This window comes from Engystomops pustulosus, chromosome 2 (genome assembly GCF_040894005.1).
Source record: "Engystomops pustulosus chromosome 2, aEngPut4.maternal, whole genome shotgun sequence".
Taxonomy (NCBI): Eukaryota; Metazoa; Chordata; class Amphibia; order Anura; family Leptodactylidae; genus Engystomops; species Engystomops pustulosus.
The window spans coordinates 252429787-252443819 of NC_092412.1; the positions used below are offsets into that span (position 1 = coordinate 252429787).

The window sequence follows — 14033 nt, forward strand, 5'->3', positions numbered from 1 at the left end:
TCCTATAGACTATAACCCCCATCTCTCCTATATACTATAACCCCCATTCCTCCTCTCCTATATACTATAACCCCCATTCCTCCTCTCCTATATACTATAACCCCCATTCCTCCTCTCCTATATACATAACCCCCATTCCTCCTCTCCTATATACTATAACCCCCATTCCTCCTCTCCTATATACTATAACCCCCATTCCTCCTTTCCTATATACTATAACCCCCATTCCCCCTCTCCTATATACTATAACCCCCATTCCCCCTCTCCTATATACTATAACCCTCATTCCTCCTCTTCTATATACTATAACCCCCATTCCTCCTCTCCTATATACTATAACCCCATTCCCCCTCTCCTATATACTGTAACCCCCATTCCCCTCTCCTATGTACTATAACCCTCATTCCTCCTCTCTATATACTATAACCCCATTCCTCCTCTCCTATATACTATAACCCCCATTCTCCCCTGCTATATACTATAATCCCCATTCCTCCTCTCCTATATACTATAACCCCCATTCCTCCTCTCCTATATACTATAACCCCCATTCCTCCTCTCCTATATACTATAACCCCCATTCCTCCTCTCCTATATACTATAACCCCCATTCCTCCTCTCCTATATACTATAACCCCCATTCCTCCTCTCCATATACTATAACCCCCATTCCTCCTCTCCTATATACTATAACAGCCATTCCTCCTCTCCTATATACTATAACCCCCATTCCTCCTCTCCTATATACTATAACCCCCATTCCTCCTCTCCTATATACTATAACCCCCATTCCTCCTCTCCTATATACTATAACCCCCATTCCTCCTCTCCTATATACTATAACCCCCATTCCTCCTCTCCTATATACTATAACCCCCATTCCTCCTCTCCTATATACTATAACCCCCATTCCTCCTCTCCTATATACTATAACCCCCATTCCTCCTCTCCTATATACTATAACCCCCATCCCTCCTCTTCTATATACTATAACCCCCATTCCTCCTCTCCTATATACTATACCCCCATTCCTCCTCTCCTATATACTATAACCCCCATTCCTCCTCTCCTATATACTATAACCCCCATTCCTCCTCTCCTATATACTATAACCCCCATTCCCCCTCTGCTATATACTATAACCCCCATTCCTCCTCTCCTATATACTATAACGCCCATTCCATTCTCTCCTATATACTATAACCCCCATTCCTCCTCTCCTATATACTATAACCCCCATTCCTCCTCTCCTATATACTATAACCCCCATTCCTCCTCTCCTATATACTATAACCCCCCATTCCTCCTCTCCTATATACTATAACCCCCATCCCTCCTCTACTATATACTATAACCCCCATTCCTCCTCTCCTATATACTATAACCCCCATTCCTCCTCTCCTATATACTATAACCCCCATTCCCCCTCTCCTATATACTATAACCCCCATTCCCCCTCTCCTATATACTATAACCCTCATTCTCCTCTTCTATATACTATAACCCCCATTCCTCCTCTCCTATATACTATAACCCCCATTCCCCCTCTCCTATATACTATAACCCCCATTCCCCCTCTCCTATATACTATAACCCTCATTCCTCCTCTTCTATATACTATAACCCCCATTCCTCCTCTCCTATATACTATAACCCCCATTCCTCCCCTGCTATATACTATAATCCCCATTCCTCCTCTCCTATATACTATAACCCCCATTCCTCCTCTCCTATATACTATAACCCCCATTCCTCCTCTCCTATACACTATAACCCCCATTCCTCCTCTCCTATATACTATAACCCCCATTCCTCCTCCCCTATATACTATAACCCCCATTCCTCCTCCCCTATATACTATAACCCCCATTCCTCCTCTCCTATATACTATAACCCCCATTCCTCCTCTCCTATATACTATAACCCCCATTCCCCCTCTGCTATATACTATAACCCCCATTCCTCCTCTCCTATATACTATAACGCCCATTCCTCCTCTCCTATATACTATAACCCCCATTCCTCCTCTCCTATATACTATAACCCCCATTCCTCCTCTCCTATATACTATAACCCCCACCCCTCCTCTCCTATATACTATAACCCCCATTCCTCCTCTCCTATATACTATAACCCCCATTCCTCCTTTCCTATATACTATAACCCCCATTCCTCCTCTCCTATATACTATAACCCCCATTCCTCCTCTCCTATATACTATAACCCCCATTCCTCCTTTCCTATATACTATAACCCCCATTCCTCCTCTCCTATATACTATAACCCCCATTCCTCCTCTCCTATATACTATAACCCCCATTCCTCCTTTCCTATATACTATAACCCCCATTCCTCCTCTCCTATATACTATAACCCCCATTCCTCCTCTCCTATATACTATAACCCCCATTCTTCCTCCTTGGCTGCCGGAGGTGATGTTACGCAGGAGTTATGAATAATAATTCTAGAGCAGGACATTGCTGCTTTTTATACGATTTATTTCCAGGTGATCCCGTATGTCAAGCTTAAAGAATATAAGCGTCTTGATCAAGATGAAGTGGACATAAGATTGTTATGTTGAGTTTCATTTTGCTTTAAGTTAGTGGTTGATTTATTCTTTAATTGTTAAATTAGTTCCTGAGCCGAATATACAGTAGGAATTATTCGTATTACACTTCTTAGACACATCAGGGCTCCATTCTCTACTATCTTCACTTTCCACTTTATATTCTTCCTCTCTTTTCCTGTGATAAAATAATAATAATAATTCTTTATTTATATAGTGCACACAAATCCCGCAGCGCTGCACAGAGTTTGCCAAATCAGTCCTCGTCCCTAATGGGGTTCACAATCTAATCAACCCACCATTATGTTTTGGAGTGTGGGAGGAAACCGGTGGACCCAGAGGAAACCCACACAAACACGGAGAGAACATACAAACTCTTTGCAGATGTTGACCCTGGGACTTGAACCCAGGACCCCAGCGCTGCAAGACTGTAGTACTAACCACTGAGTCACCGTGCTGCAAGGCTGTAGTGCTGACCACTGAGCCACCGTGCTGCACGGCTGTAGTGCTGACCACTGAGCCACCGTGCTGCAAGGCTGTAGTGCTGACCACTGAGCCACCGTGCTGCAAGGCTGTAGTGCTGACCACTAAGCCACCGTGCTGCCCCCTTACAGTTCATGACAAATTATACTAATAGTTTCTCTCTTATAATCAGTAACAGAGAAGTGAAAGTAGGGAAGAGGTGATATAATGGAAAAAAAATCTATATTATTGTAAAGGAAACCGCAAGGTCACTTAGTTATCCTTTTTAGAGACTCACAGAATGCACGGAGAGGCGCAGGAAGTGATTTATAGTTGTTCACACAACCCCCTGATATGGCACAACAATAAATCCCAACCCTGAATTGCTAAAACACCCCTTTCACTAGCCTCAGGGAAACAGAACCTAATCAACCCAATTAAGCAGCCACCAGTTCTCCTTTAATATAAGTCCGGTCCATAGGAGATTCTATAGGGTGAGGAACCAATATGGTAGCATGTATATAAACGAGTTGCGGACTTTGGGGTTTGTGGATCGAGATAAAAGAGCAACACGAGCTAAATTTTAGATTTTATTGCATTAAAGGGGTTTTCCCACAAAGAAAAGTTAGGCCATATCTATGGGATCAGATTAATGAAGCAGACGGCTGCCCATGACCGTTCTGCTCCATCAATCTCTAAATCCCGCCACAGGCCTTTTTCATTTTTGCATTTTCAGTTTTCACCACACATTGTAATGAAAGGGTTAAAACGAGACAGCTTCGGGTCATTCGGAGGACCCGAGGCTGTCATGGCGATGGATCACCGCTCCCCGATGACGTCACTGGGAGCGGCGATCCTCGGCAAGATGGCGGCGCCCAACCGCCGGTGTTACGGGTAAGCCTTTACTGCAATATGAAGCAAAGACTTACCGGCTATGGACAGGGCTCGGCCCGTGAACCCTCTTCATACTCCCGCACCCGACATGTGACGTGGTATTACGTCAAATGTCAGTAAGGGGTTAAATTGTTTTATCTAAAGGGCCCAACACTTCCATATAGTCCAGAGCCCATTTTAATCCACCTCTGGTCCTGATGTGAGGCTTATCCATGCATAGTAATATGCCTTTAAGTAACTGTTATAACATATACACATATACACATATACCCCCCATATACTTACACATCATCACCGATGGAAAGGGAGACCAATCCAAGGAAAAGTACAAGGAAAAGGGATTTCTTCAGGAAAGTCATGTCTGATCTGCCTAGAATATGAATATTGGGGAATCATAGAATATTATTTGCCAGTTTGTACGTTAAGTTTCATATGGTTATAACTTTTCTACACTTTAAGTTCCTTAAGTGATTTTGATATTTTTTTTTCGCTGTTGAGTTTTGCTTTTATTAGTAAAAAAATTGTGAATTTTTTGAGAAATTGGGGCACATTTACTAAGGGTCCGAATCGCTCTTTTTCGTCGGGTTTCCCAAAAATTACCGATTTGTGCCGAATTGCCCCGGGTTTATGGCGCACGCGATTAGATTGTGGCGCATTGGCGGAAATGGGGGGCGTGGCCGACAGAAAAGCCAACGGATTCGGAAAAACAACGGTATTTTTTTAAAAAGAGTCGCTTGACACGCACTTACATGCACCCAGGATAGGTTGGTGAACTCCGGCGGACCTCGGCGCAGCAGCGACACCTGGTGGGCATTGGGCGCACGACCTTAGTGAATCGCCGGAAGACCCGAATCCTCCACAAACAACGCGCTGGTAGATCGCGACTGAACCGGGTAAGTCAATCTGCCCCATTGTTCTGAATTCGAAATTTTCAGACGGATAGTTTTACCACCCAAATTAGTTACTAAATAGCTAAATTTCTTTATGTTTTCATAATTTTTAAAATAACTGGATATTTTATTTTGATGTCACGCGGCTTACAAATTGAACATTGTTTTTCTGTATTTTCAAGGAGATTTCAGAATTTTCTTTGGGATCATTAATGTTTGAAATATATAACATTAATACCCGCTATATGTCGCTCCATTTTCAAACCTCAAACTATCAGAAACCGCGGTAGGGAAGATTGTTAGCGCTTTGAGATCTTCAAAATAAATAAAACAACATGGAGGTGAAATTTTGAAAAGGTCCGATTTTTGTCACGTTCATTTAGTCCTTAGATTAATGCATTGACAAAAGATAAAATGAGAAACTCATCTTAAAATTTGTTTCCAATTCCTCCCAAGTACGGAGATTCCCCAACGGATCTTCAAGCCATTCCTGTGAAGAGTAAGCCCTCCAGTGTCTCCAGCGTTCCTGTGTGTTCCCGTGTCTCCAGCGTTCCTGTGTTTCCCGTGTCTCCAGTGTTCTTGTGTTTCTAGTGTCTCCAGCGTTCTTGTGTTTCCAGTGTCTCCAGCGTTCCTGTGTGTTCCCGTGTCTCCAGCGTTCTTGTGTTTCCAGTGTCTCCAGCGTTCTTGTGTTTCCAGTGTCTCCAGCGTTCTTGTGTTTCCAGTGTCTCCAGCGTTCCTGTGTGTTCCCGTGTCTCCAGCGTTCTTGTGTTTCCAGTGTCTCCAGCGTTCCTGTGTTTCCCGTGTCTCCAGTGTTCTTGTGTTTCTAGTGTCTCCAGCGTTCTTGTGTTTCCAGTGTCTCCAGCGTTCCTGTGTGTTCCCGTGTCTCCAGCGTTCTTGTGTTTCCAGTGTCTCCAGCGTTCTTGTGTTTCCAGTGTCTCCAGCGTTCTTGTGTTTCCCGTGTCTCCAGCATTCTTGTGTTTCCAGTGTCTCCAGCATTCCTGTGTGTTCCCGTGTCTCCAGCGTTCCTGTGTTTCCAGTGTCTCCAGCGTTCCTGTGTGTTCCCTTGTCTCCAGCGTTCCTGTGTTTCCAGTGTCTCCAGCGTTCCTGTGTGTTCCCGTGTCTCCAGCGTTCTTGTGTTTCCAGTGTCTCCAGCGTTCCTGTGTGTTCCCTTGTCTCCAGCGTTCCTGTGTTTCCAGTGTCTCCAGCGTTCCTGTGTGTTCCCGTGTCTCCAGCGTTCTTGTGTTTCCAGTGTCTGCAGCGTTCCTGTGTTTCCAGTGTCTCCAGCGTTCCTGTGTGTTCCCGTGTCTCCAGCGTTCTTGTGTTTCCAGTGTCTGCAGCGTTCCTGTGTTTCCAGTGTCTCCAGCGTTCCTGTGTGTTCCCGTGTCTCCAGCGTTCTTGTGTTTCCAGTGTCTGCAGCGTTCCTGTGTTTCCAGTGTCTCCAGCGTTCCTGTGTGTTCCCGTGTCTCCAGTGTTCTTGTGTTTCTAGTGTCTCCAGCGTTCTTGTGTTTCCAGTGTCTCCAGCGTTCCTGTGTGTTCCCGTGTCTCCAGCGTTCTTGTGTTTCCAGTGTCTCCAGCGTTCTTGTGTTTCCAGTGTCTCCAGCATTCTTGTGTTTCCAGTGTCTCCAGCATTCCTGTGTGTTCCCGTGTCTCCAGCGTTCCTGTGTTTCCAGTGTCTCCAGCGTTCCTGTGTGTTCCCTTGTCTCCAGCGTTCCTGTGTTTCCAGTGTCTCCAGCGTTCCTGTGTGTTCCCGTGTCTCCAGCGTTCTTGTGTTTCCAGTGTCTCCAGCGTTCCTGTGTGTTCCCTTGTCTCCAGCGTTCCTGTGTTTCCAGTGTCTCCAGCGTTCCTGTGTGTTCCCGTGTCTCCAGCGTTCTTGTGTTTCCAGTGTCTGCAGCGTTCCTGTGTTTCCAGTGTCTCCAGCGTTCCTGTGTGTTCCCGTGTCTCCAGCGTTCTTGTGTTTCCAGTGTCTCCAGCGTTCTTGTGTTTCCCGTGTCTCCAGCATTCTTGTGTTTCCAGTGTCTCCAGCGTTCCTGTGTGTTCCCGTGTCTCCAGCGTTCTTGTGTTTCCAGTGTCTCCAGCGTTCCTGTGTGTTCCCGTGTCTCCAGCGTTCTTGTGTTTCCAGTGACTCCAGCGTTCCTGTGTGTTCCCGTGTCTCCAGCGTTCTTGTGTTTCCAGTGTCTCCAGCGTTCCTGTGTGTTCCCGTGTCTCAAGCGTTCTTGTGTTTCCAGTGACTCCAGCGTTCCTGTGTGTTCCCGTGTCTCCAGCGTTCTTGTGTTTCCAGTGTCTCCAGCGTTCCTGTGTGTTCCCGTGTCTCCAGCGTTCCTGTGTGTTCCCGTGTCTCCAGCGTTCCTGTGTGTTCCCGTGTCTCCAGCGTTCTTGTGTTTCCAGTGTCTCCAGTGTTCCTGTGTGTTCCTGTGTCTCCAGCGTTCATGTGTGTTCCCGTGTCTCCAGCGTTCCTGTGTGTTCCCGTGTCTCCAGCGTTCTTGTGTTTCCAGTGACTCCAGCGTTCCTGTGTGTTCCCATGTCTCCTGCGTTCCAGTTCCTCCTCCTGTGTTCGCGAGGTCCTGCTCCTGTACCAGCTCCCGTGCTCCTGAGGTGAGTTCTCGTGTTCTCTCCTGTGCTGTTCTCCGCTTAGACTCCACTTAGACTCCGGTCCCAGTTGTCGGCTAGTACCATCTCCCAGGGTGGTCCAGAGCATCCACTGACCCCAAACCCTGACACTGCCCCATAGAATTTAGTTGGTTCATGGGCACATTTTGTAAGCTTTAAAATATTAGTTTTTCCTTTGATGTTGCCATGTGAAGGCTTATATTTTGCGGGATGAGATGCATTTCTCATTGGTACGATTTTTGGCTTGCTATGTCCTATTGCCGAAAATGTGTTACCTTTTTTGTGATGGGGTTGTAAAAAAAAACACCAATTCTCTTATTCATTTTTTTACTTTTTTTATGGTGTTCAATTACACCCTAAGTTACATATTAGATTTTTTCTACGAGTCAGTACGATTAAGGCAATACCAAAATTTTGTGTTTTTTGCTTACTAGATTTGTGGAATAAATCCTAATGTTGGATCGCCGTTTTCCAGGTAGCATAACTCTTTTAATTAATGGTCTATATGGCTGGTTGAGAGCTTTTATTTGCAGAACATGTTGTCCTGTACAACGGGAACATTTTTAATTGATACAAGTTTTTTAATCTAAGTTTTTTTATTGCATATTATGTGGGACAAGATAGAACAGTAGAAGGTATATACAGCGGATTATAAGGTGCACCTGATTATAAGGATGAAGGTAGAAATCCTAATTGTTGCTGGGTTTTTAATAATAAAATATTTAAATATATTAAGTATATTCAAATATTTTTAAACATTTTTTCATGCCATTCATGTGGATTATTCACTATTTTCTTTTATTGTACAGGTTATACAGACATGGTGATACCTTATATGTGGGGCTTGTATAGTCATTTTTACTTTTTTTATTTTATATGTAAGTGTTATATGTAACGGGGATTTTTATTAATTTATTAGTTTATTTTTATTTCTAATTATTTTTTATAACTTTATTAATTGCCCCACTATGGGACATGAACAAGCATTCATTTCATTGCTTGTTCACACTAATAGTATGCAATACTGATTTATTGCAGTGTATTATCACTGTCAGCCTAGGCTGATGCACTGGCTTACACACTGGGGGTCATTTACTAAGGGCCCGATTCGCGTTTTCCCGAAGTGTTACCCTAATATTTCCGATTTGCGCAGATTTCCCCTGAATTGGCCCGGGATTGTGGTGCATAGGCGCTGGCATGCACGCGACGGAAATCGGGGGGCGTGGCCGAACGAAAACCCTGCGGATTCGGAAAAAACGGTGCATTAAAAAAAAAAAAAGTGTCGCGAAACTTGCACTTACCTTCACTAGGAATAAGCCGGTGCACTTGAGTGCATTTCGGCGGACTTCAGTGCAGCAGCGCCACCTGGTGGACGTCGGAGGAACTACCTTAGTGAATCCCGGGCAAACCCGAATCCACCGCAGAGAACGCGCCGCTGGATCGCGAATGGACCGGGTAACTAAATCTGCCCCACTGCCTGTAAGCTCCTGTCAGTGACAAGACCTTACAGGCATTTACTATGGACAGCCCTGGGGTCTAAGTTCAGACCCCATGGTTGCCATAGTATTGATCAGAGCCCTCTAAAGTGTTTTGATGATAACAATTGTGCATTTAAATTGACCAATGCATTTAAAGATTTACAGGGAGATGTTTTCAGTAGATTACAGCTGACACCCCATTCTTCCTGATCAGAGCTGAACCGGCATTGTGAGAAGGCGGATAACATGAACATGAATACTGGACTAATCTCACTGAATTGTGTCTGCTAGCTCACTTTCCAGGCTGTTATCCATTTTATTCAGTCATTACCCCCTTTCTGTTGACACAAGGGATGAGGCTGTGTGCTTTTCAGGTTGAGTTTGTCTTCATTATCCAATGTCTTAAGCTGTTATTTGCACAGTGATGCCAAATATAGAATATAGAGTGGTAGGAGAGAAAAAAAAAAGTGCTGGTAGGGTAATACCAATAACAAAGTGGGAAAGGGGAAATAAGTTCACCCATTTGGGCTGTGATATGGATAGGCACAACACTGTAACACGTCTTTGTAGTGTAGCATATGGTGCTGCCTTCAGATAGGACGGATCGTCTGTAGTCAGTTGCCGAACTGTATAGGATCCTGCTGGAAGTGTTCTAGTGTGGTCTAATAGGTTAGGGAGGTAGGCACGGGGGATGAAGTAGACAAATTTTAATTTTTTTTCTTGAAACCACAATGCGTTTAGGGGTATAAAAGACTAATGCCGAGTGTAAGTGTGTGCATGAGCCCAGAGCAATCAGCTGATGCCAAAAACTTGTTGATCCCTTAGTGGCTTTCAGTAACACTAAGGACATAAAACAAATAGAAGTGACATCACATAACGTACAAAATACATAAAAGTATAAGAATAATAAGTAACAATTCCCACCTTGTGATAGAGAATGTGGAGACTCCAGGAGGACAGGACACCTCAGTACAGATCACTTCTAGGGATGAGGGTTATTATACCAGTAACTTGGGGGCGGGGCTCAGCTTGGGGGAGGAGCTTCATATGACATCATCAGAGACTAAGAACCAGACCTGTTCTCCGCTCTCATGTACATAATGTCTTGTGCATCTCATGACTTATATTAGTAGCTGAGTACATACAACTATTGCTACAGGTTGTTATTTGCCAAGTCTTACCAGGTATCTGCTCACCATCATATTATACTCGGGAGATTTTTTTTAGGCAGACTTTAGGCGTAATTTTTGGCAAAAAATGCTTTCTGAACCATATGTTAAAGCTTTCAGATTATTTGTACCCGACAAAGGGGGCATAACGCACAGTATACAGCTGCTCACATAGAACCCAACATCCTTACACTGCCCCAAACTAATGGAGCTCTGCACCACCAGAAACGGCAACATAGTAATAAATCCTGCACGGAAAATAGTATCTGGATGTAAGGTAACTGTGGAGGATTAAACTAAATAAATTTTAAAAAGTCAACCAGCCAACTATATGTTTTCTAAGGCTGTGATAGAGGCATCTTGTGGCCAAAAAGTACTTGGACATGAATGCATAAAATAGACTGGTTGTTAAGAGCTTAAACATAGGGGGTATAGAAGTGTCCACAATTCATTTTAGTGATGTAGGCAAGTTTAATTTATTTGGATAAGATGGGAAATATTCTGTTTTTCTGACAAACTGGGGAAAGACTGAGAACAAAGTGTGTAAAGTAGTCAGTGGGGGAGGAAGTGTCATGGTTTGGGGAATGTTTTCTGCAGCGGGAGTTGCACCTGCAGAGTGAAAGCATGTGTGTATCAGAACCTCCTGCAACAAGACCATGGAGGACAATGCCCCTGTCACATAACAAAACGGGGAAAGTATAAAACATGGAAACGTTGACATTCAGCCTGGAGTCCTGATCTAAAACCATTTTCCTTTGTCATTATTGTCATTATTGTTCTCTATCAAAGAATATCAACAGAAAACCTTTATTTTGCAAATATGATGCTCCTAATAAATTTTGTAAATCCTGGTCCTTGTGGTAGGGTGTGACCCTTACAAAAAAATCATTCAAATGTTAATCAGTGGAGAGTACATTGGGGGTCATGTTTTCGCGTTTTCCCGACGTGTTACCCGAATATTTCCGATTTGCGCCAATTTTCCCTGTATTGCCCTGGGATTTTGGCGCATGCGATCGGATTGTGGCGCATCGGCGCTGGCATGCACGCAACGGAAATCGGGGGGCGTGGCCGGACGAAAACCCGACGGATTCGGAAAAACCGCCACATTTAAGTGTTGCGGGACTCGCGCTTACCTTCACTCGGTCCGGCTTGGTGAAGATCAGTGCATTCCGGGGAACTTCAGCGGAGCTTCGCCACCTGGTGGACGTCGGAGGAACTGCCTTAATGAATCCCGGCCGGACCCGAATCCAGCACAGAGAACGCACCGCTGGATCGCGATGGACCAGGTAAGTAAATCTGCCCCAATATGTCTGAAAAAAAATCAAGTGATCACAAATTGGGGCTCATTTACTAAGGGTCGCCCGCACGCTTTTGTCAGACTATGCATCATTTTTAGGGCTTAAACGGCTTGCACAGATATTTAAGAAGTGTGTGCACTTGAATTCTGGCGTACGCGACCGTTTTGAGGCTCAGCGGCTCCGGCTTCCATGCGACACAAGTTACTAAAGTAAGCAGCTCCTAGTGCTACAACAGACGCCGCAGTGTTACAATGATAGCGTTATCAGAAACCTCCAATCACGCTAGCAAACACGGCCGCGATGTACAATAGAAAACACCGGACTAAACTGTAAGCGGTCAGGCTTATTCATGAGGGGGTGGTCCAAGGTGCTGCTTCTCCCCCGGACCGCCTTTCCCACTCCATCGGCTGGCCCCCTCATGAATACGCCTGACCACTTACAGCGCGGTCCGGCGTATTCTATTGAACAATGAGACAGTGTTTGCTAGCGTTATCCGAGGTTTCTGATAACACTGCTGCGTCTGTTGTAGCACTAGGAGCTGAGCAGTTTTTACAGGTGACAGGTCCTCTTTAAAGATGCACATTGAACAAAAAGCAAAAAAGATGGAATGTGTATAGTGGACAAAAATTATTTTATTAAGTACAGCAATAGTTAAAAACATCTAAAAAAGCCAAAAAAAAGGCAGGACAAAACAATACAAAAACCCATTCAGAATATGGTGTAAATATAGATCCACGGCAAAGTAATCTATAGACTCCAAATAACATTGTATATTAGAAACATATACTGGAAAGATGTTCTGAGGCAGCAGGAGTAGACTACTCAATAATAAGCGCAAATGCAGGAAAACAAACAAAAAACACTTTTATATATAACAGGGATTTTTGTTAATTTATTAGTTTATTTTTAATGTATTAGTTTATTTTTAATTTAATTTCTAATCATTTTTTTATAACTTTATTACTTGCCCCACTATGGGACATGAACAAGCATTCATTTCATTGCTTGTCCCTGCTAATAACATGAAATACTGATTTATTGCAGTGTATTATCACTGTCAGCCTAGGCTAATCCATTGGCTTACTCACTGCCTGTAAGCTCCTGTCAAAGACAAGATCTTACAGGCATTTACAATAGACAGCCCTGGGGTCTAAGCTCAGACTCCATGGTTGCCATAATATTGATCAGAGCCCCCTAAAGTGTTTTGATGATAACAATTGTGCATTTAAATTGACCAAAGCATTTAAAGGGTTACGGGGAGATGTTTTCAGTAGATTAAAGCTGACACCCCATGCTTCCTGATCAGAGCTGAACCGGCATTGTGAGAAGGCAGATAACATAGTATCATAGTATCATAGTATATAAGGCTGGAAGGAGACGCAAGTCCATCAAGTCCAACCTTCAAGAATTAAATAAATGTTTTATCCCCATAACCTGTGATATTTTTTCTCTCCAGAAAGTCATCCAGGCCTCTCTTGAACATGTACATAGAGTCCGCCATAACAACCTCCTGCGGCAGAGAGTTCCACAGTCTCACTGCTCTTACAGTAAAGAACCTTTGTCTAAGGTGATGGTAGAATCGCCTCTCCTCTAGGTGTAGAGGATGTCCCCTGTCTATGGTGATGGTAGAACTGCCTCTCCTCTAGGTGTAGAGGATGCCCCCTGTCTATGGTGATGGTAGTACCTCCTCTCCTCTAGGTGTAGAGGATTCCCCCTGTCTATGGTGATGGTAGAATCGCCTCTCCTCTAGGCGTAGAGGATGCCCCCTTGTCCTGGTCACAGGCCTAGGTATAAAAAGATCTTTGGAGAGATCCTTGTACTGTCCGTTCAGGTATTTGTACATTGTAATGAGGTCTCCCCTCAGTCGTCTTTTTTCTAAACTGAATAAGCCCAAATTTTTTAATCTGTCAGTGTATTCTAGTCCTCCCATTCCCCTAATAATCCTGGTTGCTCTCCTCTGCACCCGTTCCAGCTCTACTATATCCTTTTTATATACTGGTGCCCAAAACTGTACACAATATTCCATGTGTGGTCTGACCAGGGATTTGTATAAGGGCAGAACTATGTCTTTATCATGAGAATCTATTCCTCTCTTGATACATCCCATTATTTTATTTGCTTTAGCAGCAGCCGCCTGGCTCTGGTCACTAAAATTAAGTTTACCATCCACCAATACGCCCAAGTCCTTTTCAGCTTCAGTTTTACTAAGTAATTGACCGTTTAGAACATAATTATACTTTTTGTTTCCATGGCCCAAGTGCATAACTTTACATTTATCTACATTAAACCTCATCAACCATTTCTCTGCCCATCCCTCAAGCTTCCACAAATCCCTCTGTAATGCTAAACTATCGACCTCAGTATTTATTACTTTACACAGCTTAGTATCATCTGCAAATATTGAAACTTGACTGTGTAAACCCACTACAAGGTCATTAATAAAAATATTAAAAAGAAGTGGCCCCAATACTGACCCCTGTGGCACTCCACTGGTAACATCAACCCAATCTGAGAATGTGCCATTAATGACCACCCTCTGTTTTCTATCACTAAGTCAATTACTTACCCAGATACACAGATTTTCTCCTACTCCCAGCAGTCTCATTTTATATACCAACCTTTTATGTGGCACGGTGTCAAATGCCTTTGAAAAGTCCAGATATACAACA

General features: G+C 43.8%; 1 long non-coding RNA gene across 1 annotated transcript; it reads right to left on the reverse strand.

The window, feature by feature from the left end:
• Positions 1-2481: 2481 nt before the first annotated feature.
• On the reverse strand, positions 2482-9927 carry LOC140116809 (uncharacterized). Its single transcript, XR_011852975.1, has 3 exons — positions 9822-9927; positions 4208-4288; positions 2482-2744 (listed from the first exon to the last, which is right to left on the reverse strand). It is a non-coding gene; the product is annotated as an uncharacterized lncRNA (long non-coding RNA).
• Positions 9928-14033: the final 4106 nt, after the last annotated feature.